The sequence below is a fragment of the Pyxicephalus adspersus genome, chromosome Z, assembly GCF_032062135.1.
Source record: "Pyxicephalus adspersus chromosome Z, UCB_Pads_2.0, whole genome shotgun sequence".
Taxonomy (NCBI): domain Eukaryota; kingdom Metazoa; phylum Chordata; class Amphibia; order Anura; family Pyxicephalidae; genus Pyxicephalus; species Pyxicephalus adspersus.
In genome coordinates this window covers 19,203,404-19,209,403 of record NC_092871.1, presented here as the reverse complement: position 1 = coordinate 19,209,403, position 6,000 = coordinate 19,203,404, and the positions used below count along the sequence as shown (strand labels likewise).

Genomic DNA, 6,000 nt, shown 5'->3' with positions numbered 1-6,000 from the left:
GCGCGAGCTTTTTCCGTTGCTGAATAGCGTGACCGCGTACGATTCCGGATCGCTAATACGAATGCGCGACCGATAATCCGATTCTGCTTGATGAATCAGGGGCAATGTCACAGAGGAAGTGGTTGATTTCAACAGATAAGTAGCAAGAAAAACTGGACAATATCCTACATTTGAATCAATATTTGAGTTACATTTGGATTCAAAACATTTGTGTTGGTCACTTCCCAATCTATCTTGTTTGACATACTAAGCGATTTATGTTTAGTAATAATGTAATTTGTTTTGTTTTTTTACTCTTGTTGTATCAGTAAAAAAATTGCACTTGTTTTTATGCTTTATACGTACAACATTTTTTTTTTTTTGTGGATTGTCCAGGACTAAGCCTATCTGTTGGGTCCAAATATTATTTATAGTAATAGATTAGGAGTAGTGGGAAAATATTGTTGAAATTAATTACATTGTTGGCTAAACAGTCCAAACTCCCTCTAGAATATTTTGTGAACACTCAGTTAAACTTGACTTCAACCATATCTATGCATAGATGTAGTCACCTTGGTATATGTATAAAGTGGTAAAAAATAGAATATTAAAGCTGAATCCAAAGAAGTTCTGTCACCCATTCTTTGGTCAGGACTACCGTTACAAATACCCTTGGACTTCAATAATATACATGGTTGTACAATTGGCACAAGGTATCATCAGTTGTGCACTCTTTGTGAAGGTGACAATAACAGGAAATGTGTTGGTACAACTTGCATTGCACAAACATTTGGCTGTTATGTTGAGTAATCCTATTTGATTTTCCACAGTTTATAAAGAATGAAAATGTACCAACCCATACCAAAGACCTGCTGTGAAAGAGGGACATTGGACCTATGTTCTAGAGAGGTAAATTTAGGGATATTCATTTTAGGTGAAAATTAGTAATTTACCAAGGTGAATTTTGTCCTTATTGTTTCAAAGGATAACTCACTTAGATTGGTAAAGGTGGCAAAAATTTGCTTTGCAAAGAATACCTAATGCATAATATCCATGCATATGATTGGAGGACAGCAAAGCTTCACATCATTTACTAAGCAAAGTGAATTATTTCTTAAAGAATAAGAACGAACTTTGCCATGTAAATAAACTATACTATTGTAAATAAATCCCACTGTGTAGTTGTATTTAATTTCTTTCTTATATTCTGTTACAGATCAATACCCTGCTGTGTTACACTCTTACCCAAGGTAATCACTGCAATGCTGAGCTGTGGCTTTAATATATTATATTGTGGTTTCCTTTATTGTGATATAATGATTTATCTCTCCCTTGCCAAAAATAATGATTATAGCAGCTTTGATATACATTATAAATATTGAAATGAACATAAGGATGATATGAATGTTTCACAGCTCTAAAATTGGGTGATATAAAGGGAAATAGGAGAGTTGACAAAATCTTGTATCAATTTTTTTTTCATTTTGCTATTTAACTTTTTCTCTATAATTTAGAGAGCTAATATATCACAAATATTACTTTATTTCCTGAAATTAGGAGCACATAGCTAAGTCTGAATTATAAATATATTACACATACTATATAATTATATTATACAGCATATATAATTATAAATAAAATGATATTGTATATATTATCCCCCATAAGCCCCCTTCCCACCTTGCTGGCATCCCACACTGGGTATTGAGAATGCTGAAACCCCCTTTGAAATCAGAATAGGGCAGTAATGGTTAGGAAAGGGGAAATCTTTGTAGGGAAGCCTCTCAAAGGACCCCACAATGCTAAAGGTAGTGCAGATCGGTATCAACATGGCAGATTGCTGCCCTTTGTTAATGTGACTACAAAGTAGCACAGTAATGCTGCACATTTCAGATTAAAGTAGTCCTTTCCCAAGTTTCAGAAACGTCCATTTTAAACCAAACTGCATAGTATTACTGCATTGCCTTTATAGTTCCAAAAATATATATATTTTACAATATTTAGGGTGCCATTTTACCCAGTTGGCCATCTAAGAGGATTGCAATTACCTACAATGTGGTGGGCTACAGCATGAATAAACCAATTTTTGCTTACCATAATCCCCTCATAATCCCCTTGGAGGGACTGCATGCTACCACTTCTTGTTCAGGCAGCTCCATATACAGTCTGCAACCTTCATCCACTTGGTCTGAAACTGCTTGGTTTGTCCTAGCAATCTGATAGGAGGATGCCCTATATACTATGCTGAACATCACTAATAATTTCTATCCCACTTCAACATGTTTGCAGTGGTGGTATTATATCTTCCGGAGAGAACATTTTATGACAGCTGGTTACAATTTGACCCAATTGAGAAGTTTGTGTGCAGAGCAGTGCTGAAGAGAATTCATTTTTACCTATTTATGAATGAATGCGTGTAAAAGTTTAGGGAAGCAAATCCATAAAATACATCTCATCCATTTTGATATATGTTAAGTTTTTATTTGAATATTTGTGTTTGTCTTAATGCAAATAGAATAAATGCAATCATGTTTATATATCTATATGAAAATCATATAATCCTATGTTTTAATGTTGTTAGTATTGTAAATGTAAATCTAAACACCTTTCTTTCTAGAATATAATGTAAAAGATTTTTTTACAAATGTGTAGAGAAATTGTCCAGATGCATAGGCAATTTTTTTCTTTAGTTTCAGATAAGGAAAAGTTTAAGACTTCTGTCTGGTTTTTATTACTGTCAGTATGTCCCTTGGCTACCTATAATACATAAAACACAAATTCTATGGCATGTAAAACAGCATCACATGTGGGTTATTGTGTACATGATTCTGCTTGCAGGACAGGGATTATCACTACATAAGACTGCATTTTGAAATGCATGTGATTGCACATTTTTACTTTTGATTGTTAAAGCAATGTTACATTTGTCAAAGTATTATCATAGGGAAACACAAACTGACAAATTAACCCATTTAAATTTTGGGCATCCAAATATTTACTCACTGGTAGGGTGGAATTTCATGGCACAGTAAGTGGTACAGACTGATAGGGTAGACATTTCATGGCCTGCTTATCTATAGTGGTTTTGATAAAATTGTGAGATTTAATAAAGAGTCAATGAGCAATTTTATCCGTCTGTTTTTTAGCCAAGCCATATGACATTCAACTAATCCGACCCACTCATTTTATTTGCTGTTCAATAATTAATTGGCATTTTGTAGAACAAACTTTTCTTTTTATTTTCTTTGTATCAGGATGATCTCAAAACCATCTTGCCTCCTGATATTTGGTATCCTCCTCTGTGTTCTCCATCTGTCTGCTTGCCAAAACTGGAATGCATTTAGAAGAAAACATGTTGTTTAAAGAGTTAATTGTAACACCGCCATGAATCGAAGTCCATTCCGCCCACTAGTCTCATGTAAGCGACTAAACCTTCATTCATGCTTCTGCAACAGCAGTGAAAAATATTTGCCAGGGTGTCACTCGATCTACTAATACTACAAGCAGGGTATCTTTCCGGTACACCAACTGCATCTATACTTCCCGCCGTGGTCGCCAATGTCGCTACCGTGCTGCAACGGGCAACAATGTTATCTGTGTAACATGTGAGCGTGGGGCCCCTGTGCACTTTGTCAAAGTAGGGAGATGCTAATAATTTTCTGCATAACGCATGATATATGCAAAATGGAACATTTAGTGTCTTCTATATATCTAGCGGAATTTGGTTACATTCAGCTTTTAATGTTGAAGACGCTTTAATGTTGAAGCTGCTTCTTCAGTTCCGAATTCATTAAATGGCTTGGACAAGATATAAAACACTGTTAACATTAAAAAAAGAAGATTATTTGAATGTGACCAACTACTACTGGATATACAATGACCTAGATAAGTAAAGACCTCACCAACATATCTCTTCGATAGACCTGCTGTATATCTCCTCTATAGATGTGCTGCATATCTCTTCTATATGTTAGGCATGCTGATGCTTTGGATTCCTGATAAAATTAAACAGCAACTATTGAACATTATGGTTTGGTTTTTTATAGATATTGTTCACCAAATTATTAAATAAGTTTTTTGTTTTTCAGTAAAACACAGTTGTTCTGACAAGCAATCGGATGTTCTAACCCTTCCAATAATATAAAAACAGCTACATTTCTACTTTTCAAACTATTTTTTGTTGGACTAATATCATACCAAGTTTATTCCAAAAACAAAAAGGGAAGTAAAAAAACATTTAACAAAAGATTCTGTCTGATTCACACTTACAGTTCACAGCCTTCCTCTGTAAATATTTTTTTCAGCTTTTTTTCCAGCATGAATATATATTTCTTAGGTAGATATATACTGTCACTCAACCCTGATGAAGCATATATAGATCCTTGAAGTGTGTTTGATTGCTTTTATTTTAATTTATTCAAAATCAAAAAGATTATACCTTCACAAATGTTTATTGGTGTACCTGTTGTTGCCTTTTGAACTTACCATTGTCTCAACATAGTGTTTTTTTTTCTAAAATGAGCTAGAATATTCCTCAGAGAATGGCTAATTAAACTGTCCAGCATGGTTTTGTTAGTAAATATTATTCAAGTCACCTAATAATCTAGGGCTCTTTATTTATAAAACAGATAATCTGAGATTCCCTCAAGAATTCCTAATTACTGTTATTGAAACATATGAACCTGGAAGATTCCAATAAAGGAATAGTTGAGAAATAAACAGATTAAACAAAGTAAATGTAAACATTAAACCAATGACACATTTTGATGATATTTTTTTTTTTACACTATCTGGCTGATTTTCTAAATAAATTCAGGCTGTTTACTGCTACATCAAATAGCAAAGTATATATCATTTTACTATCAGACATAAAATACCCAGTCACATGCAAGGGGTTGATTTGGTGGTTAATGTCAGCAGAGCTTCATCTCATTTACCAAGTGAACTATCCCATGCCGAGGAATGATTCACATACTTGTAAGTGGGGGTATGGTCTTATTAAGGAAAACTACCACTGGGTAAATAACACATTTTAAAAAGAAGATTATATGCATGACATGAGCTTCTTTACAGCTGCCATCTCTAGGAAACTTTAATTTCCTATGATTGGCCTAAAGTCCTAGTAGAACTGGGACTAGGAAATGTGGTTTTAATTGCTTTGATAGTCTGTGTTGTACAGTAAGTTGGTTATAAGGTTATTGCAATATTTCATAACTTTTATAACACATTTCAGGCTTTGAGTGAAATATTTTTACATTTGTTTATTAATGTTTTGCAAGTTGAAAAATAAGAAATGAAGAAATAAGGCATCGTGTTAAGAAACCGGTTGTAGAAAGAATTACAGTTACAAAACAAAGAATAATGAAATCATGTTATAAATGCCATATTTTACCCATCATACATTTAAAGAATACCAAAAAACCTTTTTAAAGCTTGTGCATTTTTTTTCCCTGTACTTTTGCAAATAAAATACTTCTTCTCATTCACTGTTTTTTCGGAAGTAGCCATGGTTGCCAACTAGACTGGAGAAGACATATGTCTGTCTTTGTTTTATCACAATTACATATGAAAAGCTCCCCTAGTAGTTTATAGAAGGAAGGGCCTTTTATTGTGCTTTCAGTTCATCTCACAAGAAGTAAGAAAGAATTTTCATTTCAAAGATCAACAGTTTTTTTATTTATCCTTAAAAGAAGGAAACTGGAAATAAATGTATATGCCTCCATTTGGTCCCTTTTTTCTCAGTATTAATTGTTGTTGTATTTGCTCTCACTGTTTTTGAAACAACTTCATTAAAAAACACAATTATATAAAAAAAAAAAAATAAAAAAAAAAAATAATGCAGGACTAGTTACCTGCAGTTTATTACATATTTGCTTTGGTTTATATATCTTTTAAACATATTTTGATATCACATTCACAATGAAAAAAAAAAAAAAACATATACTCAGAGTCCTATATTTTTACAACTTCAGTGCATCATGCTTAATTTATCCAAAGGATAGACATGTTACTATCTATTGT

At 33.1% G+C, this 6,000-nt stretch overlaps 1 long non-coding RNA gene across 1 annotated transcript; it reads left to right on the top strand.

Annotated features, from left to right (window-relative positions):
• The first annotated feature begins 765 nt into the window (after window positions 1-765).
• LOC140343503 (uncharacterized) lies at window positions 766-4,002 on the top strand. The gene is made up of 3 exons (XR_011923359.1): window positions 766-888; window positions 1,196-1,229; window positions 3,234-4,002. It is a non-coding gene; the product is annotated as an uncharacterized lncRNA (long non-coding RNA).
• The last annotated feature ends 1,998 nt before the right edge of the window (window positions 4,003-6,000 follow it).